Here is a 23,104-nt window from a genome sequence, read left to right as displayed (position 1 = left end):
GCAGTCCCATTCTCTATGAGGAGGAAGGATATCAGCAGAAGCTTTACTGAACACATCCGTGAAATCTTGATATGGAGGAGGTGGAACATCAGACGACCTGGGGGAGGAAGAACAGACAGGCAACACTTTAAACAAACATGTCTCAGCACAGGAGGGACCCCATGCCAGGATTTGCGTAGTCGTCCAATCAATTGTAGGATTGTGAAGACGGAGCCATGGAAGGCCCAGGACCACAGGAAGTGTGGCTCTTGGAATCACTAAAAGTGAAATAAGTTCGGAATGAAGAACTCCCACTCTCAGACGAACTGGCAGAGTCCTTAGAGCAATAACTGTATCAAAAATTTTACTGCCATCCACGGCAGTTAAGGAAAAGGAGGAAGGAAGTCTCTCGGTGGGTAGGGACCACCGTTTAACATAGGCTTCGGTAATAAAGTTCCCAGCTGCTCCGGAATCCAGGAGGGCAATGACGTTCTGATAACGTTGAGCAACTTGAAGCGAGACTGGGAGATTACAATCTTGAGGAGATGGAGAGGAGATCATTACTCCTAGCCGGCCCTCTCCTTGGCGAGCTAGGATTTGGAGTTTTCCCAGACGTTTGGGACAGGCATTAACAGTGTGAGACGGAGGTGCACAATACAGACAGAGAGACTCAGAGAGACGTCTTCGGCGCTCAGCAGGAGTTAAACGGGAACGGCCAATTTGCATGGGTTCATCTTTAGTTGGTGACAGTTGGCGAGGAGGAGGAGCAGAAGATTTTGGAGCAGATGATCTTCCACGCTCAATTGCTCTCTCTCTGAAACGTAAGTCAACTTTTGTACAAAGTGAGATTAGCTCATCTAACTTGGAGGGTAAGTCTCTGGTAGCTAACTCATCTTTAATACGCTCGGATAAACCATGCCAGAATGCAGCATACAGGGCCTCGTCGTTCCATGCCAGTTCAGATGCCAGGATTTGGAACTGTATAAGATATTGTCCTACAGTATGTGATCCCTGGCGTAAACGGAGAATCTCAGACGAAGCTGAAGTTACCCGGCCTGGCTCGTCGAAGATGCGCCTGAATGTTGACACGAATGCAGTGTAAGAAGATAGCAGGGTGTCGGACCTCTCCCATAATGGTGATGCCCAGTCAAGGGCTGAGCCACTGAGAAGAGAGATGATGTAGGCAATTTTTTTACGGTCACTGGGAAAATTGCCAGGTTGTAGCTCAAACTGAATCTCACACTGGTTGAGAAATCCCCTGCAGAATCTTGGAGATCCGTCAAATTTTGCTGGCGTTGGAAAATGAAGACGTGGAGCAGAAACGGGTAAGGTGGGTGGGGTTATAGTTGGAGTCACTGTGGTTGACGCCCCAGATGCGCCTGATCCACGGAGAGTTGTCTGAATCCCATCCAGCCGAGTAGAGAGATCCTGGAGACAGCGGATGATGTGGCCCTGTGCAGCCTCCTGATGTTCAAGTCGGGCTGCCAGTTCTTGCATCGGCCTGGCCGCTTGATCCTGGTCTCCGGCTGGATTCATTAGGTCAGTGCTTACTGTCACAACTGAGGGCCTGAGCTGACGGAAGGCAGCCTCAGTTGTAGGGGCTGAGATGTACCGGAACCTGGGAGGTTGTATCAGACCCCTGGACATGTAAGTAACATGAAGAGAAACCGCCCGAAGGCGTGACCACGACAACTTGAGTAAAAGTCAATGATATTTATTTATGACAAACTCCATGCATCACAGTAGCAGTAAAAAGTAACATAAAAATCAGCAGAGAAATAATAATACAGTTCCTGGGTACTACAGGGTGGCAGGGGCCACAGAGCTCTGGTGGTATGAGACAGTTCTTATTATCTGCAAGTTGGAAAGTCCTTACCAGGCTCAACTGTAGCAATGAGGAAAGCCCAGGGTCGTACCAGCTGGTGTTCCAGGGAAAGCTGGACTGCTGTAGATAAAGTGCTGCTGTGGGTACTGGTTAGAACCAGACAGGTGTTGGCACGGAGTGGATACTGGCTGGAACCAGTTAAATAATAAATAAAGCTTGAGAGCGATGCAATGTAGATGAAATGTAGAATTTGAGAGCGGAGAAATAATAATACCGGTGGAGAGTGGTAAACTGCAGAAAGGACACCGGCCCTTTAAGAGAAGCTGTACACTGCTGGAAGCTAAGCTGGAAGCAGGTGATGTTGTAGCTGGAAACAGGTGAGTCCAGAATGGATCGGAGAGTCAGGCTACACCGCAGATGGAATGCTGGTGCGGGTCTCTATAGCAGAAGTCTGGAAACAGGAGCTGGAACCTGGAAGACATTCACAGAAGAGAGACAAACTGGAACTAGGTTTGACAACCAAAGCACTGACGCCTTCCTTGCTCAGGCCCAACCTATTTATACCTGCAGCAAGGAAGGCATTGGCTAGGCAATTATGCAAATTAATAATACTGACAACGGATTGGTAGGAAAGATCAGCTGACAGAATCCATGATGGCTGCGCCCATGCAGACACTTGGAGGGAAGTTTGGATTGTAATCCATGTGGTCTGGAAAACAGTAATGGCGGCGCCGGCCACCGGAGACAGGAGACGCCAGGCTGACAGATGCACATCCGACCACGCGGACACAGCGGAGGCCGCGGCTGACGTAATCGCCACTCTGAATGCAGAAGCTCAGGGACGGCGGCGGAGGCCGCGGTAGACGCCATGCCAGATGTATAAGGCGTTACTGTGACTGCGTCCAGAGAGACAGGAATGGATGCGGGAATGTGCACATCAGGATAACAGATGGGATCCGGTCCTGGAGCGCTGAGCCAGCCTTAGGAGGCATCTGATAGGTAAGAAATGGCGTCCAGATACCCGGATCGTGACATCGTGTCCATAAACATCTTCTGGCAGAAATGGACATCGCACTTACTCTTGATGCCAGGGTGCAAATGTCCCTCTGTGCATCACGCATATATAGAAACGCATCTTTTAAACGCTCTATAGTCAATAAAATACTGTCCCTGTCCAGGGTATCAATATTTTTAGTCAGGGAATCCGACCAAGCCACCCCAGCACTGCACATCCAGGCTGTGGCAATCGCTGGTCGTAGTATAACACCAGTATGTGTGTATATACTCTTTAGGACGTTCTCCAGCTTCCTATCAGCTGGCTCCTTGAGGGCGGCCGTCTCAGGAGATGGTAACGCCACTTGTTTTGGTAAGCGTGTGAGCGCCTTATCCACCCTAGGGGGTGTTTCCCAACGCGCCCTAACTTCTGGCGGGAAAGGGTATAATGCCAATAATTTCTTAGATATCAGCAATTTTTTATCGGGTGAAACCCACGCATCATCACACACTTCATTTAATTCGTCTGATTCAGGAAAAACTACGGGTAGTTTTTTCACACCCCACATAATACCCTTTTTTGTGGTACTTGTAGTATCAGAAATATTCAAAGCCTCCTTCATTGCCGTGATCATGTAACGTGTGGCCCTACTGGAAAATACGTTTGCTTCTTCACCGCCGACACTGGAGTCAGTGTCCGTGTCTGTGTCGACCGACTGAGGTAACGGGCGCTTTAGAGCCCCTGACGGTGTTTGAGACGCCTGGACAGGCACTAATTGATTTGCCGGCTGTCTCATGTCGTCAACAGTTTTTTGTAACGTGCCGACAGTATCACGTAATTCCTTAAATAAGACCATCCAATCAGGTGTCGACTCCCTAGGGGGTGACATCACTAAAACAGGCAATTGCTCCGCCTCCACACCATTTTCCTCCTCATACATGTCGACACACACGTACCGAGACACAGCACACACACAGGGAATGCTCTGATAGAGGACAGGACCCCACTAGCCCTTTGGGGAGACAGAGGGAGAGTTTGCCAGCACACACCAAAAACGCTATATATGTATAGGGACAACCTTGTAATTAAGTGTCTATCCCTTATAGCAGTATTAAGCCAAATTAGTGCCCCCCCTCTCTTTGTTTTACCCTGTTTCTGTAGTGCAGTGCAGGGGAGAGTCTGGGAGCCTTCCTACCAGCGGAGCTGTGAGGGAAAATGGCGCCGTGTGCTGAGGTGATAGGCTCCGCCCCCTTCTCGGCGACCGTTCTCCCGCTTTTTACTTGAAACCTGGCAGGGGTTAAATACATCCATATAGCCCCAGGGGCTATAGGCTATATGTGATGTATTTTTTGCCAAAACGAGTGTTTTTATTTATTCAGTGACCGCGGTGTGAAGTGTGCTGAGCGCAATGGCGCACAGCTGCAGTGCTGTGCGCTACCTCAAGGAAGACATGGACGTCTTCTGCCGCCGATTTCTGGACCTTTTCTGTCTTCAGCATCTGTAAGGGGGCCGGCGGCGCGGCTCCGGGACCCATCCATGGCTGGGCCTGTGATCGTCCCTCTGGAGCTAATGTCCAGTAGCCTAAGAAGCCCAATCCACTCTGCACGCAGGTGAGTTCTCTTCTTCTCCTCTTAGTCCCTCGCTGCAGTGAGCCTGTTGCCAGCAGGACTCACTGAAAATAAGAAAAAAACTAAGTCTATACTTTTATCCTAAGCAGCTCAGGAGAGCCACCTAGATTGCACCCTTCTCGGCCGGGCACAAAAACCTAACTGAGGCTTGGAGGAGGGTCATAGGGGGAGGAGCCAGTGCACACCACCTAGTCATAAAGCTTTTATTTTTGTGCCCTGTCTCCTGCGGAGCCGCTAATCCCCATGGTCCTGACGGAGTCCCCAGCATCCACTTAGGACGTCAGAGAAATATAACATCGCCTGTGCATACATTTAGGTAACACTGAGAGATCATGTGGGATTACTAGAGGTGTGACATGGGCTGTGCAGTAATATAACATCGCCTGTGCATACATTTAGGTAACACTGAGAGATCATGAGGGATTATTAGAGGTGACATGGGCTGTGCAGTAATATAACATCGCCTGTGCATACATTTAGGTAATATTGAGACCATGTGGGATTACTAGAGGTGACATGGGCTGTGCAGTAAATAAGAATTTACTTACCGATAATTCTATTTCTCGTAGTCCGTAGTGGATGCTGGGACTCCGTCAGGACCATGGGGAATAGCGGCTCCGCAGGAGACAGGGCACAAAAGTAAAAGCTTTAGGATCAGGTGGTGTGCACTGGCTCCTCCCCCTATGACCCTCCTCCAAGCCTCAGTTAGGATACTGTGCCCGGACGAGCGTACACAATAAGGAAGGATTTTGAATCCCGGGTAAGACTCATACCAGCCACACCAATCACACTGTACAACCTGTGATCTGAACCCAGTTAACAGCATGATAACAGCGGAGCCTCTGAAAAGATGGCTCACAACAATAATAACCCGATTTTTGTAACAATAACTATGTACAAATATTGCAGACAATCCGCACTTGGGATGGGCGCCCAGCATCCACTACGGACTACGAGAAATAGAATTATCGGTAAGTAAATTCTAATTTCTCTGACGTCCTAAGTGGATGCTGGGACTCCGTCAGGACCATGGGGATTATACCAAAGCTCCCAAACGGGCGGGAGAGTGCGGATGACTCTGCAGCACCGAATGAGAGAACTCCAGGTCCTCCTCAGCCAGGGTATCAAATTTGTAGAATTTTTCAAACGTGTTTGCCCCTGACTAAGTAGCAGCTCGGCAAAGTTGTAAAGCCGAGACCCCTCGGGCAGCCGCCCAAGATGAGCCCACCTTCTTTGTGGAATGGGCATTTACATATTTTGGCTGTGGCAGGCCTGCCACAGAATGTACAAGCTGAATTGTACTACACATCCAACTAGCAATCGTCTGCTTAGAAGCAAGAGCACCCAGTTTGTTGGGTGCATACAGGATAACAGCAAGTCAGTTTTCCTGACTCCAGCCCTCCTGGAAAACTATTTTTCAGGGCCCTGACAACATCCAGCAACTTGGAGTCCTCCAAGTCCCTAGTAGCCGCAGGTACCACAATAAGCTGGTTCAGGTGAAACGCTGACACCACCTTAGGTAGAAACTGGGGACGAGTCCGCAGCTCTGCCCTGTCCGAATGGACAATCAGATATGGGCTTTGTGAGACAAAGCCGCCAATTCTGACACTCGCCTGGCCGAGGCCAGGACCAACAGCATGGTCACTTTCCATGTGAGATATATCAAATCAACAGATTTGAGTGGTTTAAACCAATGTGATTTGGGGAATCCCAGAACTACTTTGAGATCCCACAGTGCCACTGGAGGCACCAAAAGGGGTTGTATATGCAGTACTCCCTTGACAAACTTCTGGACTTCAGGAACTGAAGCCAATTCTTTCTGGAAGAAAATCGGCAGGCCGAAATTTGAACCTTAATGGACCCCAATTTGAGGCCCATAGACACTCCTGTTTGTAGGAAATGCAGGAATCGACCGAGTTTAAATTCCTCCGTGGGACCTTCCTGGCCTCACACCATGCAACATATTTTCACCTATGCGGTGATAATGTTGTGCGGTCACCTCCTTCCTGGCTCTGACCAGGGTAGAGATGACCTCTTCCGGAATGCCTTTTTCCCTTAGGATCCGGCGTTCAACCGCCGTGCCGTCAAGCGCAGCTGCGGTAAGTCTTGGAACAGACATGATTCTTGCTGAATCAAGACCCTTCTTAGTATCTCTTGAAGTTCCGGGTACCAAGTCCTTCTTGGCCAATCCGGAGCCACGAGTATAGTTCTTACTCCTCTCCGTCTTATAATTCTCAGTACCCTGGGTATGAGAGGCAGAGGAGGGAACACATACACCGACTGGTACACTCACGGTGTTACCAGAGCGTCCCAGCTATTGCCTGAGGGTCTCTTGACCTGGCGCTTCAGATGGGACGCCATCATGTCCACCTTTGGTCTTTCCCAACGGTTCACAATCATGTGGAAACTTCCAGATGAAGTTCCCACTTTCCCGGGTGGAGTTCGTTCCTGCTGAGGAAGTCTGCTTCCCAGTTGTCCACTCCCGGAATGAACACCGCTGACAGTGTTATCACATGATTTTTCGCCCAGCGAAGAATCCTTGCTGCCATTGCCCTCCTGCTTCTTGTGCCGCCCTGTCTGTTTACGTGGGCGACTGCCGTGATGTTGTCCGACTGGATCAGCACCGGTTGACTTTGAAACAGAGGTCTTCCTAGGCTCAGAGCATTGTAAATTGCCCTTAGCTCCAGTATATTTATGTGGAAAGAAATCTCCAGACTTGACCACACTCCTTGGAAATTTCTTCCCTGTGTGACTGCTCCCCAGCCTCTCAGGCTGGCATCCGTGGTCACCAGAACACAGTCCTGAATGCCGAATGTGCTTCCCTCTAGAAGATGAGCACTCTGCAGCCCCCACAGAAGAGACACCCTTGTCCTTGGAGACAGGATTATCCGCTGATGCATCTGAAGATGCGATCCGGACCATTCGTCCAGCAGATCCCCCTGAAAATTTCTGGCGTGAAATCTGCCGAATGGAATCGCTTCGTAAGAAGCCACCATTTTTCCCAGGACTCTTGTGCATTGATGCACTGATACTTGGCCTGGTTTTAGGAGGTTTCTGACTAGCTCGGATAGCTCCCTGGCTTTCTCCTCCGGGAGAAACACCTTTTTCTGGACTGTGCCCAGAATCGTCCCTAGGAACAGCAGACGTATCGTCGGAAACAGCTGCGATTTTGGAATATTTAGAATCCACCCGTGCTGTCGTAGAACTACTTTAGATAGTGCTATTCCGACCTCCAACTGTTCTCTGGACCTTGCCCTTATCAGGAGATCGTCCAAGTAAGGGATAATTAAGACTCCTTTTTCTTTGAAGAAGAATCATCATTTCGGCCATTACCTTGGTAAAGACCCGGGGTGCCGTGGACAATCCAAACGGCAGCGTCTGAAACTGATAGTGACAGTTCTGTACCATGAACCTGAGGTACCCTTGGTGAGAAGGGCAAATTTGGACATGGAGGTAATCCTTGATGTCCAGGGACACCATATAGTCCCCTTTTTCCTGGTTCGCTATCACTGCTCTGAGTGACTCCATCTTGATTTGAACCTTTGTATGTAAGTGTTCAAAGATTTCAGATTTAGAATAGGTCTCACCGAGCCGTCTGGCTTCAGTACCACAATATAGTGTGGAATAATAATACCCTTTTCCTTGTTGTAGGAGGGGTACTTTGATTATCACCTGCTGGGAATACAGCTTGTGAATTGTTTCCAATACTGCCTCCCTGTCGGAGGGAGACGTTGGTAAAGCAGACTTCAGGAACCTGCGAGGAGAAGACGTCTCGAATCTCTGATCTGTACCCCTGGGATAATACTTGTACGATCTAGGGGTCCACTTGCGAGTGAGCCCACTGCGCGCTGAGACTCTTGAGACGACCCCCCACCTCACCTGAGTCCGCTTGTACGGCCCCAGCGTCATGCTGAGGACTTGGCAGAAGCGGTGGAGGGCTTCTGTTCCTGGGAAGGGGCTGCCTGCTGCAGTCTTCTTCCCTTTTCTCTATCCCTGGGCAGATATGACTGGCCTTTTGCCCGCTTGCCCTTATGGGAACGGAAGGACTGAGGCTGAAAAGACGGTGTCTTTTTCTGCTGAGATGTGACTTGGGGTAAAAAGGTTGGATTTCCCAGCTGTTGCCGTGGCCACCAGGTCCGATGGACCGACCCCAAATAACTCCTCCCCTTTATACGGCAATACTTCCATGTGCCGTTTGGAACTGCATCACCTGACCACTGTCGTGTCCATAAACATCTTCTGGCAGATATGGACATCGCACTTATCTTGATGCCAGAGTGCAAATATCCCTCTGTGCATCTCGCATATATAGAAATGCATCCTATTAAATGCTCTATATCAATAAAATACTGCCCCTGTCAAGGGTATCAATATTTTCAGTCAGGGAATCCGACCAAGCCACCCCAGCACTGCACATCCAGGCTGAGGCGATCGCTGGTCGCAGTATAACAACAGTATGTGTGTATATACTTTTTAGGATATTTTCCAGCTTCCTATCAGCTGGCTCCTTGAGGGCGGCCGTATCTGGAGACGGTAACGCCATTTGTTTTGATAAGCGTGTGAGCGCCTTATCCACCCTAAGGGGTGTTTCCCAACGCGCCCTAACTTCTGGCGGGAAAGGGTATAACGCCAATATTTGCTAGCGGGGTAAACCCACGCATCATCACACACTTCATTTAATTTATCTGATTCAGGAAAAACTACCGGTAGTTTTTTCACTCCCACATAATACCCTTTTTTGTGGTACTTGTAGTATCAGAAATATGTAACACCTCCTTCATTGCCCTTAACATGTAACGTGTGGCCCTAATGGAGAATACGTTTGTTTCTTCACCGTCGACACTGGATTCAGTGTCTGGGTCTGTGTCGACCGACTGAGGTAAATGGGCGTTTTAAAGCCCCTGACGGTGTTTTGAGACGCCTGGACAGGTACTAATTGGTTTGCCGGCCGTCTCATGTCGTCAACCGACTTTGCAGCGTGTTGACATTATCACGTAATTCCCTAATTCCATTCCGGTGTCGACTCCCTAGAGAGTGACATCACCATTTCAGGCAATTGCTCCGCCTCCTCACCAACATCGTCCTCATACATGTCGACACACACGTACCGACACACAGCACACACACCGGGAATGCTCTGATAGAGGACAGGACCCCACTAGCCCTTTGGGGAGACAGAGGGAGAGTTTGCCAGCACACACCAAAACGCTATAATTATACAGGGACAACCTTATATAAGTGTTTTCCCTTATAGCATCTTAATATATATATAAATATCGCCAAATAAGTGCCCCCCCTCTCTGTTTTAACCCTGTTTCTGTAGTGCAGTGCAGGGGAGAGCCTGGGAGCCTTCCCACCAGCATTTCTGTGAGGGAAAATGGCGCTGTGTGCGGAGGAGAATAGGCCCTGCCCCCTTTTCGGCGGGCTTCTTCTCCCGTTTTTCTGACAACCTGGCAGGGGTTAAATACATCCATATAGCCCCAGAGGCTATATGTGATGTATTTTTAGCCAGCATAGGTACTTTCATTGCTGCCCAGGGCGCCCCCCCCCAGCGCCCTGCACCCTCAGTGACCGTTGGTGTGAAGTGTGCTGAGAGCAATGGCGCACAGCTGCAGTGCGCTACCTCATGAAGACTGAGAAGTCTTCAGCCGCCGATTTCTGGACCTCTTCTCTCTTCAGCATCTGCAAGGGGGTCGGCGGTGCGGCTCCGGTGACCCATCCAGGCTGTACCTGTGATCGTCCCTCTGGAGCTAGTGTCCAGTAGCCTAAAAAGCCAATCCATCCTGCACGCAGGTGAGTTCACTTCTCCCCTAAGTCCCTCGTTGCAGTGAGCCTGTTGCCAGCAGGACTCACTGAAAATAAAAAACCTAACAAAACTTTTACTCAAAGCAGCTCTTTAGGAGAGCCACCTAGATTGTGCCTGGCCGAGAAGGGTGCAAAGAACTAACTGAGGCTTGGAGGAGGGTCATAGGGGGAGGAGCCAGTGCACACCACCTGATCCTAAAGCTTTTACTTTTGTGCCCTGTCTCCTGCGGAGCCGCTATTCCCCATGGTCCTGACGGAGTCCCAGCATCCACTTAGGACGTCAGAGAAAGGTGGTTCTCCTGATTTGTGGACTCATTACATACAGACGTCATTACTAGTCACTGGTTACTACTCGTTATCTGACTGATTTATATTTATATCAGTCGTCACTCAGTGATTGGCAATAGTATTGTGTAGATGCATGTTGGGACAACTTAGCAGGCCTTTGGAATGAAACAGGCAGAAAGCTGGATATTATCTATGCACTAACCTTGGGATAATATAATGTATACCTCGCTCTGTGACAGGGTTTCATATTGTATACCTTGTTACAGGGAATATCCCTTCTCAATAACAATATTGTCACAGAATTGATACAAATGTGTAGAATTGGATATGCATGCCTTAGAGAACTGTGCTGTGTTACAGGGTTACACATGATATGCTCAGTCACAGGAGAACACCTTCTATTACCAACAATATTGTTTTATTCCATGTGCAGATCTTTGTGATGTGGTCAATTATCAATTTATAGATGTACTGAATGTGTAACACATGTGATTGAGGATACTGCTCTGGTACAGGGTTTTACAATGATATACTTGGTTGGTACTTATTTCATGCCTATTGAAAAATCTATCTTAAATAAAAATAAAAGTTGTTTTAATTTATTCATGAAACAAAGAAAAAAAAAGTGTGCCACACATTAAGGCTTCTTTAGATATAAGTCCACTAGCGTTTTTTTCTAGACCACCTAACCAGTCATTGCAATTTGCTTAATGGTGCACCTCCAACCAGATTAGCTAATCTTTGGTATTAACACTTTCGGATTATTCCCTCTATCGGTTGGTTCATACATTGAAGGATCATAAAACAATTATCATTTGGGCCTGTGCATAGTCCCTCAGACTTAACGTCTTCCCTGGAAATACTTGTGGATGGAGCCATTCATTCGCTTTGCCAGGATTCAAGGGTGGTCAATCTGTTGAAATCAGAGCACTACATTTTGGCCACTGTGCTCGATCCTAGGTTTAAAGCCTACGTTGTATTTCTCTTTTCGGACACAAGTCTGCAGAGGTGGAAAGACCTGCTGGTGAGAAAATTGTCAACTCAAGCGGAACGTGAACCGTCAACAGCTCCTCCTTCATTTTCTCCAGCAACTGGGGCTGCGAGGAAAAGGATAACATTTCCGAGCCCACCCGCTAGACACAAAAGTAACAATACAAGTGACACATTAACAGGAAATTGTTTCTGTCACCATAGCGACAATTATCTGGAAATAAGATAATACACAGACACATAAAAAGACTCAACGGAAATCTTTTGTTTTTAAACAACTTTATTTCATATCTTTAATACACAGATTTTTCTCTATATTTTAAACTTAAAAAATACTTTACTCTGCACAACATGGATAAAATATCGTTTAAATCACAGAAACAATTCAAGTTACATTATAGTATTGCAGGTAAGTAAAACAGATACATATCAGGAGAGCCAAAACCCTATGGGGGTCATTCAGACCCAACTGCAATAGCGGCCCGCAGCACAGTTTGCTGGTGGTGGCAAAATGCACATGCGCAGCGGCCACGCAGACACACACATTGCGGTCGCATCCCTGAGGGGTGAACGCGGGTGGGCCGGGACCATTTTCCGGGGGGCTGCGCGATGTCACATCTACGATCATCTCTGATTAACCCCCTATAAGCTTCCAGAGTGCACCTCATATCTCATCTTTTCCAAGCTGCTACAAATGATATGAGATCGATAGCAGCACTACTTTCAGGATTATTACACAGAACACACATAAAGGCTGACACAGCAAATAACAGTAACACATACAAGGGATTAATTAGAAATAAGGAAGCATAATCATCATTAAGCCTAATTATCAACTGGTTCTCTGTGGGATCCATACACCTCTTTACTGCCACCAGCAGCCCCAGGTACTGCACTGCGGCCATCCGCCCTGTCTCCCTCCCACTACAGCCACCCACCCTGTCTCCCACCCCACTACTGCCACCACCCTGTCTCCCCCCACTACTGCCACCACCCTGTCTCCCCCACTACTGCCACATCTCCCCCCACTACTGTCACCGCCCCATCTCCCCCCACAACTGCCACCCACCCGTCTCCTCCCACTACTGCCACCACCCCATATCCCCCCACTACTGCCACCTGCCCAATCTCCCCCCACTACTGCCACCCGCCCTGTATCCCCCCACTACTGTCACCGCCCCATCTCCCCTCACTACTGCCACTGCCCTGTCTCCCCTCTGACACCTTAGTGCTGCTTGAGGACAATATTACCCACAGACAGTGCCTCCGGCAGCCCCCGCTACAGCACTAGTGCCACCACCCTGTCTCCACCACTGACATCTAAGAACTTCTTGGGGATTCTTGGTACTGCTGGTAACAGTTCTTCATCTGCAGATGGCAGCAAGCAGGGCAGTAACGAGGCAGAAGCTGCTTCTGGTACCATGGACCCTGGTCATGTAGGGTTGGGATAGCCCATTATGTAATAGAGTCACCATCTTACAGGCAGCCGGTGAAGGGAGCAGAGAATGGGTGTTATGTGGCAGGAACGGGCTGGTTAGGTAAAAGCCTGGCTGCTGCATTCTGTACAAGCTACAAGCGGTGCAATTCTTTTGCTAGGAGACCCAGGTAGAAGAAATTGCAGTAGTCTATGCGTGATGATACAAGTACATGTATGACTGTAGGTAGATCTTATGAGGGAAATAAGTGTTGGAGTCTGGCTATGTTCCTCAGATGAGGATCTGATTGTGGCAGATACTGATGTCTAAGTGTCACTCCACTATCCAGGACACCAAGATTCCACACATGATCAGCATTTTGTAACTCTGAACCCCCAAGCGTAAGTCTGGTTGGTTTGCAAAGCTGAACTGTAGCCTTGCCCTTTGGTGGTGAGCTTAAAGACCTGCTTCACCAGGACTGAATCACAGCCAACTGGCATCACCCACACCTGGAGCTCAGCTAGACAACCCTTTAGGATTGGTACTGGGTTCTCAGTACCTAGAGCAAAGACAGGTCATCTGTATAGCAGTGGTAGATGAGGGCATGACATCTGATTATTTCACCCGGTGGTAACATGTATATTGCAAAAAGCATAGGAGATAGGATAAGAACCTTGAAGAACAATGCATGGCAATGATAAGTATACTCCAGAAGATTAAAATGGTTCCTCACCTGAGTGATGTCTATTGTTTGCAACAAGAGATGATTTATTTCTCAGAGTATAGAAATCACTTCTCACCTGTGTGACTTCTGTAATGTATAACAAGATGTGATTTACGTACAAAACATTTCCCACACTCAGAGCAAGAAAAAAGGCTTCTCACCTGTGTGATTTCTGTTATGTCTAACAAGAGCTGATTTGTGTGCAAAACATTTCCCACACTCAGAACATGGAAATGGCTTCTCACCTGTGTGAGTTCGCTGATGTGCAACAAGATCTGATTTACATGCAAAACATTTCCCACACTCAGAACATGGAAATGCCTTCTCACCTGTGTGACGTCTGTGATGTATAACAAGAACTGATTCCTGTGTAAAACATTTCCCGCACTCAGAGCAAGAAAATGGCTTCTCACCTGTGTGAGTTCTCTGATGTATAACAAGATGTGATTTGTGTGCAAAACCTTTCCCACACTCAGAACATGGAAATGCCTTCTCACCTGTGTGACTTTGCTGATGGGTAACAAGTCGTGATTTGTGTGTAAAACATTTCCCGCACTCAGAGCAAGAAAATGGCTTCTCACCTGTGTGACTTCTGTGATGTAGAACAAGATCTGATTTACATGCAAAACATTTCCCACACTCAGAGCAAGAAAATGGCTTCTCACCTGTGTGACTTCTGTGATGTATAACAAGATCTGATTTACATGCAAAACATTTCCCACACTCAGAACATGGAAATGGCCTCTCACCTGTGTGACTTCTGTGATGTATAACACGTTCTGATTTACATGCAAAACATTTCCCACACTCAGAACATGGAAATGGCTTCTCACCTGTGTGCTCTCTCTGATGTCTAACAAGATTGGATTTCCAGGTAAAACTTATCCCGCACTCAGAGCAAGAAAATGGCCTCTCACCTGTGTGCTTTCTCTGATGTCTAACAAGATGCGATTTAAGTACAAAACATTTCCCACACTCAGAACATGGAAATGGCTTCTCACCTGTGTGACTTCTGTGATGTATAACAAGATATGATTTAAGTGCAAAACATTTCCCACACTCAGAACATGGAAATGGCTTCTCACCTGTGTGACATCTCTGATGTAGAACAAGAGCTGATTTCTCTGTAAAACATTTCACACACTCAGAACATGGAAATGGCTTCTCACCTGTGTGACTATTCTGATGTCTAACAAGATGTGATTTAAGTGCAAAACATTTCCCACACTCAGAACATGGAAATGGCTTCTCACCTGTGTGACTTCTGTGATGTATAACAAGATATGATTTAAGTGCAAAACATTTCCCACACTCAGAACATGGAAATGGCTTCTCACCTGTGTGACATCTCTGATGTATAACAAGATGTGATTTCTTTGTAAAACATTTCCCACACTCTGAACATATCAGTGGCCTTCCACCTGCCTTACCTGTGTGTAGGTTAATAGGCTGTGTGTTCTTTGTAAAACATTTGGCATCTATAGAGCATGGAAACACTGTATCTACTCTCAGAGCTGTAACAGATGCACCAATATCAGAGTGACCAGGAGAACATCTCCCAGGATCAGGGGGATCAGCTGATAGAGCTGGACGTATAATTGGGGTAATGGGATTAGCTCCTGGAGAATCCTGTCTACTGTCATTATCTTTTATGTCACAATCCGGGGATAACATTAGATGTCCTTCTGAGATATTCCTGCTTGTGTGTCCATCTGCTGGAAATAAAATACATTACGGAAATGTGACATTTTCTGTAACAATATTAATCCTGTAAACAATAGGAGAAGACGACTCTCTGGGACACTTAATTGTAAATGTGTGTGTATAATAAAACTTTTAATGAAGGCTTTATAATATTGTGTCAGACTACCATTGTGTCCACCCTCCTGAGAACACTCACAATAACATATGTAATATTATAATAAGACTTAGATATCTCTCTCTTGTACTGGTAACTAACCATGAAGTATAAATGGAGATGTAGTCACTCGCCAAGTCCTATGTCAGCACCAATGTAAAACAATGGATGGGGGAACATATCGTATGATTTGGAGATTCTAGATGAACAATAATATCAGTCATATGAGCTGATGGATCAGAGAAATGTCTCCTAACGTTACTCCTGGAAGCATTGGTAAGGTAGCATTCCTTTATGTGTGTGCTCATACGCTGGTAAGCCTGTACATGTGTTACTCACCCTTATATAACGTATATTGCTACAGCAGAGTAGGTGTGGAACAAGGTACTTTACATGCAATATACCATATAATACCCTGTAATCATCATCATCTGCTAGGTTATACTCTACTTTCTCTTATGTACTAGAGGACACTTGAGTCCATTTAGTACCATGGGGTATAGATGGGTCCTTTGGGAGCCACTGGCACTTTAAAAGTTTAATAGTGTGGGCTGGCCCCTCCCTCTATGCCCCTCCTACCAGACTCCGTTTAGAAAATGTGCCCGGAGGAGCCGGTCACAGCTAGGGGAGCTCCTAGGAGTTTTCTTAGCTTTTTATTTTCTAGAGATAGGTTACAGGAAGGCTGCTGGCAACAGCCTCCCTGCTTCGTGGGTTTTAGGCAGGGGTAGAAACCAACTTCCTGAAGAATAGTGATGTGTACTGGAAATTTTTCGGGTTTTGGTTTCGGTTCCGCGGGCGTGTTTTGGATTCAGGCGCATTTTGGCAAAACCTCCCTAAAAATGTTTTGTCGGATTCGGGTGTGTTTTGGATTGTTATTTTTTTTTTTTTCAAAAAACCCTCAAAAACAGCTTAAATCATAGAATTTGGGGGTCATTTTGATACCATAGTATTATTAACCTCAATAACCATAATTTCCACTCATTTCCAGTCTATTCTGAACACCTCACAATATTATTATTTTTAGTCCTAAAATTTGCACCAAGGTTGCTGGATGACCAAGCTAAGCGACCCAAGTGGCCGACACAAACACCTGGCCCATCTAGGTGTGGCACTGCAGTGTCAGACAAGATGGCCGATTTAAAAAATAGTCCCCAAACAGCACATGATGCAAATAAAAAAAAAAGAGGTGCACCAAGGTCGCTGGATGGCTAAGCTAAGCGACCCAAGTGGCCAACACAAACACCTGGCCCACCTAGGAGTGACACTGCAGTTTTCTAGCGAGAGGATGAGTGCTTCCATCCTCACCTCATGTGAATCTGAACCACTAGCCATGAACATAGGCCAGGGCCTCAGCCGTTCCTTGCCACTCCGTGTCGTAAATGGCATATCGGCAAGTTTACGCTTCTCATCAGATGCTTTTAATTTAGATTTTTGGGTCATTTTACTGAACTTTTGTAGTATGCTTTACAACACAGAGGTAGAGCAATGGACTACTGTACCGTACTGCTATATATATACTGGTGGTCACCAAAATTCTGCACTGTCCTCCGACTATATAATACTGCGCACAACTAAAATGCACCACAGGTATGGATGGATAGTATACTTGACGACACACAGGTAGGTAGAGCAGTGGCCTACTGTACCGTACTGCTATATAATACTGGTGGTCACTGGTCAGCAAAATTCTGCACTGTCCTCCTATACTACAATGCAGCGTTTTTCAGGCAGAGAACGTAGATATTTTCAGCACACTGAGCACAGATATTTTCAGCACACTGAGCACAGATATTTGCAGCACACTGAATACAGAAACTGATAGAATACTGCACGTCCTCTCCCTATCATCTCCAATGCACGAGTGAAAATGGCGGCAACGCGCGGCTCCTTATATAGAATATGATTTGAGAATCCGACAGCGGGATGATGACGTTCGGACCGCAAAATTTAAAAAATCCAAACCCCCTCCCGTCTTCTTTAGAGGTGGTCGGGGAAGATCAAAAAAACCTGCACCAACAGGTTCCCAGGAACAGAATCCAGGTTCTGCTTCCTCCAAATATTCAGCATGATGGTGGACCTGTCAGCCTGGAGATCAGACAGGTGGGAGCGAGACTAAAAGATTTCAGTCACGTCTGGGCGTCATCATGCCTAGACCCCTGGGTGACGGATATTGTTACCCAGGGGTACAGACTGGAGTTTCAGGAACTCCCACCTCACAGATTCTTCAAATCAGGCTTACCAGGTTCGCAGACAGAAAGTGCTATTCTACAGGAAGCCATTCAAAAAAGAGGATTTTGGTACTTACCGATAAATCCATTTATCTGAATCCTCTAGGGGACACTGGAGTCCTATACAGTAGGGGTGTGAAGCCTTGAACCGGAGGTGTGGCTCCTCTCCCTTCACATCCCTCCTCCCTCAGTTTGAAGAATTGTGACTGAGAGAATAGGACATAACACTATAGACCATGGCGAGGAACCGAACCGTACAACATATCAAAGAGCGGCCAAGAACTCTTAACCGAATAACAAACGCTGTTTGTACGAACTGATTAAAACAAGAACTTGGAACACAGCAGGCTGACAGCACCGAGGCGGGCGTCCAGTGTCCCCTAGAGGATTCAGAGAAATGGATTTAATCGGTAAGTACCAAAATCCTCTTTTCTCTTTCATCCACTAGGGGACACTGGAGTCCTATACAGTAGGGGACGTCCCAAAGTTTTCCCCCAGGGAGGGAGTGCTGTCGGTGGCCTGCAAAACTAAACGTCCAAACTTAGATTCTCCGGACGCAAAAGTATCAAACTTGTAAAATCTTGCGAACGTGTGGGCTGAAGACCACGTCGCCGCTCTGCAAAGTTGAGTAGTGGAAGCACCTCTGGCAGCCGCCCACGAGGCACCCACTGATCGGGTAGTATGAGCACCCGTCTGACCCGGAACCTGTTTGCCACAGGAAATATAAGCCTGCCGAATGGCAAGTCTAATCCATTTGGACAAGGTCTGCTTAGAGGCCGGCCAAACCTTCTTTGGCCCATCATAAAGAACAAATAAATGGTCCGACTTTCTGAAGGACGACGTAACCTGTACGTATACCCGTAAAGCTCGGACAACATCCAATGACACGTCCTCATCTGTGAGACCCTGGAAAGATGGGACCACTATTGGCTGGTTTACATGAAACCCCGACACCACCTTCGGAAGGAAGTCTGCTCTTGCACGGAGTTCCGCCCTATCCTCATGAAAAACTAAGAAAGGGCTCTTACAGGATAAAGCTCCCAACTCAGAAACCCGCCATGCCGAAGCCAAGGCCAGTAATAACGTGACCTTCCAAGAAAGATATTTCAGGTCCGTTCTCGTCAATGGCTCAAAAGTCGGTGACTTCAAATATTCTAACACCAACCCTAAGTCCCATGGTGCCGTGGGAGGACGAAAAGGGGATTGAATCCTCAGAACCCCCTGTAAAAAGGTTTGAATCTCTGGTAAGGATGCTAGCCGCTCTTGAAAAAGGATGGAGAGAGCCGAAATCTGAACCTTCAAGGAGCCCAATCTGAGTCCTCCCTCTAGACCGGCCTGAAGGAAGGATAAAGTTAGATGAATTCCATCCCCGTTCCTGACACCAAGCCATGTACCGTCTCCAAATCCTGTAGTAGTGCCTGGCTGTGACCGGTTTCCTTGCGGCAATCATTCTAGGAATGGCCGTTCGTGGGATCCCTCTGTTTCTTAAGATACGGGTTTCAATAGCCACGCCGTCAAACACAGCCTGTTCAGATCGGGGTGTAGGAACGGTCCCTGAGATAGCAGGTCCTCTCTCTGAGGTAACCTCCAAGGATCTTCCGCAAGTAACCCTCGCAGGTCGGTGTACCAACTCCTGCGGGGCCAATCTGGTGCGATTAGAATGACCCACACTCGTTCCCGCTTTATTCTTTTCAGAACCCTGGGTATGAGTGTGAAAGGTGGAAAAATGTAAACCCTCCTGTAACACCAAGGAAGTGTTAATGCGTCCACTCCTTCTGCTGCTGGATCTCGAGTTCTTGATACATAACTGGGCAGCTGATGATTTTGTCGAGACGCCATTAGATCCATCTGAGGCAGACCCCATCTTATCACAATCATGTTGAAAATCCGTGGATGAAGGCACCACTCCCCCGGATGCATGTCCTGGCGACTGAGGTAATCTGCCTCCCAGTTCTCCACACCTGGAATGAACACTGCGGAGAGAATGATGTCTTTTCTTTCTGCCCACAACAAGATCTTTGTGGCCTCCTTTAACGCCATCCTGCTCTTTGTTCCTCCTTGATGGTTTATGTAAGCCGTCGTCGTGACATTGTCAGACTGAATCCTGATGTGTTGATTCATGACTAGGTCTTCTGCTAAGAGAAGGGCATTGTAGACTGCTCTTAGTTCAAGTATATTTATGGGTAATTTGCTTTATTGTAGCGTCCACCGTCCCTGAAACTGATGGTCCTCTAGGACGGCTCCACAACCTCTGAGACTGGCATCCGTCGTCAGGATCTTCCAATCCCAAATGCCGCATTTCTTGCCGGCTGTAAGGTTCTTGTGTAACGACCACCATGTCAAGGAGACCCGTACTTGTGGTTGAAGTCGGATTCTCCGATGTAGGAGCCAGTGCGAACCTGCTCCCTGAGCAATGAGGTTCATCTGGAATGGTCGGGAATGAAGTCTGCCATACTGGAGAGCTTCGAACGACGCCACCATCTTCCCGAGAAGTTGCACACAGAGGTGCAGAGAAACGGTCTGCGTCCTCAGTACCTGAGCTACTAATCTCTGTAGGTCCTGTACCTTACTCTCTGGTAGGAACACACGTAATAGGACCGTGTCCAAGATGAGACCGAGGAATTGAATCCGTTGAGTCGGTACGAGGTTGGACTTTTGGAAATTGACAATCCATCCATGTTGAATTAGAAATTGATGTGATGTCTGAACATCCTTGAGCAGTCGATTCTGAGATGGAGCTTTGATCAGTAAATCGTCCAGATAAGGTATAATCGTGACCCCCCAACAGTCTCAGTCCTGCCACCATGATCGCCATGATCTTTGTGAAAATTCTTGGGGCTGACGCTAGACCGAACGGTAAAGCCCGGAATTGGTAGTGCTCCGCCACCAGTGCGAACTGTAAGTAAGCCTGGTGAGGAGTCCAGATTGGGATATGCAGATATGCATCCTTTATGTCCATGGATACCATGAACTCGCTTGGCTCTAAGCCTGCAATGACTGATTGGATTGATTCTATCTTGAATCTGTAGACTCTTAAAAACTGGTTGAAAACTTTTAAATTGAGTATTGGTCTGACCGTCCCGTCTGGTTTTGGCACGACAAAAAGATTGGAATAGAACCCCGTTCCTCTCGGAGAAGCGGGAACCGGAATAATGACCTCTGCTTGAAGCAATTTGTGAATTGCTGCCCGTAGTGCCCTTGCTTTTTGAGGGCACTGAGGCAATCCTGTTGTAAAAAACTGACTGTGAGGCCTCTGTTGAAATTCCAGTTTGTATCCCTGAGAGATTAAGTTGTTCACCCAAAGTTCTGGTGAGGTTTTGGCCCAGATGTCCTGAAAACCTTCCAGTCGGCCGCCCACCAAGGGGGACCCCAGGTGAGCTGGGAGGCCGTCATGCCACGGTCTTGTCAGCAGGTTTATCCTGCTTTCTGGTTGCAAGCAGCCTCTACCTCTGCCCCGCGTGCTTGTGCACCGAACCCCCTACCTCGGGCTCGAAAGGACTGTGACCTAAATTAAGTAAAAGATGGTCCTGAATAACCTCTCCTAGTTTGTGGAGCGGTTCTCGTATAAGGAGTTGGCAGAAAAGTGGACTTCCCCGCTGTAGCCTGCGAAATCCACTTGTCCAACTCTGGTCCGAACAGCATTTCACCCCCAAAGGGAATGGATTCTACCGCCTTCTTGGTGTCAGAGTCACCTTGCCATTCTCCGAGCCATAAAATCCTTCTAGCCGATATGGCCGATGCAGATATGCGCGATGCTATTCTGCTAATATCCTTAGAAGCTTGACACAAGTATGAAGCAGATTCTCGAATGTGTAATCTCTTCTAAGCTATTTTCCTCCTCAATAGCTTGTATGATCCGGCCAGACCATGCACCCATGGCTTTGTTGACCCAAGCACAGATGATCGCAGGTCTCTGCGCTGCACCTGCTGCTACAAACATTGATTTTAACGCAGTGTCAACTTTACGGTCGGACGCATCCTTTAACGTAGTTACGTTAGGAATTGGCAAGATTGTCTTCTTTGACAATCTTCCTAGTGAAGCATCCACTACCGGTGGGTTTTCCCACTTGTCCATTACACCCTTAGGTAGGGGGTAAGTTACCTGAAAACGTTTCGGAAATTGAAAACGTTTGTCAGGTTGTTTCCAAGCCTCCTCCGAGACTGGAGGGATTTAGGAATGGGGAACGCTGCTGAACGCGGCTTCTGGGATTCGAACAAATCGAAATCCTCCGGCTCCCGGACTTCCTCTTCCTTAAAGCTTAGGATGTCCTTAACCGCGTCAATTAAGGAATCCAGACCAGAGATCGCCGAGTCTTCTTCAGGAAAATCGGCGTCTAGGATGGGTTCAATTAACTCACCTTCTTCCGTATCCAGAAGAAAACCCTCTTCCTCCACAGTTTCTGGTATAATAGGAAAAGTTCTTTTAACAGCCCTGCGCACACTCGTCTCAGCGTGTGTGGGCGGTGTTAACTTGATGAGAAATTCCTCCATTGTCTTTGAGAATCCCGCAGCCCATTCTGATTGCTGCTTGCGGGATTCTGCCATTTCCTTGGAGATTCTATTGGCAAGGTTGTCTTCCCATGCCTTAGCCAGAGCACTGCTCCCAGGTGGAGCGTCCTTGTCTAAGCAGGAGTCGCACACCCCGGAGCTGCCAACCTGCGTGCTCTTCTTGTTACATTTCGTACAAACATAGCAGGTCTTTGAGGTCTTGGTAGCCTTAGACATGTTGTTTTTCTTTTTAAAACCCCCTCATCAGGGTATTACGCAGCGCTTTCACCCTTTAAACTAGGAAGAGAAAGACTGGGAGATGACGGAAGCGAAGGTATTGGATCCGGCTGGAATTACCTGTCCCCTTTTCTTTATAAAAGGAACAGGTCAAAAAATAAAAATAAAAAAATAAAACACCAGCCGACTCTCAACCCTCACACCCCAACTGTAAATCAGCCACGATGTTAGAGTTGGCTTGCTTCTGTGCATTTTCTCCGGGATCTTTGAACAGACGTCCCTTGAAAATATAATTTGTAAAGTTTGTTTAATTTTCAGGAGATCCTCATATTGTATATATACACATTTCCCCAGCAGAGGGAGCTGTTTCCTAACTCTCTCTATTATCTTATGCCTGTACTAACCAGGCCGTGCAGCAGGGGGAAGGGGAGGACCCATCCCTCACCTCATCCTGGCGCCAAAACGAACAAACATGATCCCCACTATGTAAGTTCATATGGTGTGGTTCTGTTAATATCCTTAGCCTTTTAACATTGATCTCCCCCTCTGCCGCTACACAGCGCGCTCCGGACTCGCCGGCTGGCGCGCGCGACGGGTCCGTCTTCCACAGCGGTGCCCGTGCTCCTCTCCGCACGTGAGTCACCC

The 23,104-nt window shown here is 47.5% G+C and overlaps 1 pseudogene; it reads right to left on the bottom strand.

Moving 5' to 3' along the window:
• The window catches only part of LOC134983473 (zinc finger protein 850-like), a 407,077-nt pseudogene that overhangs the window by 318,207 nt on the left and 65,766 nt on the right, over window positions 1–23,104 (bottom strand).

Source organism: Pseudophryne corroboree (genome assembly GCF_028390025.1).
Source record: "Pseudophryne corroboree isolate aPseCor3 chromosome 3 unlocalized genomic scaffold, aPseCor3.hap2 SUPER_3_unloc_16, whole genome shotgun sequence".
Taxonomy (NCBI): Eukaryota; Metazoa; Chordata; class Amphibia; order Anura; family Myobatrachidae; genus Pseudophryne; species Pseudophryne corroboree.
The sequence above is the reverse complement of the archived record's forward strand: the minus strand, read 5'-3'. Positions and strand labels throughout refer to the sequence as shown.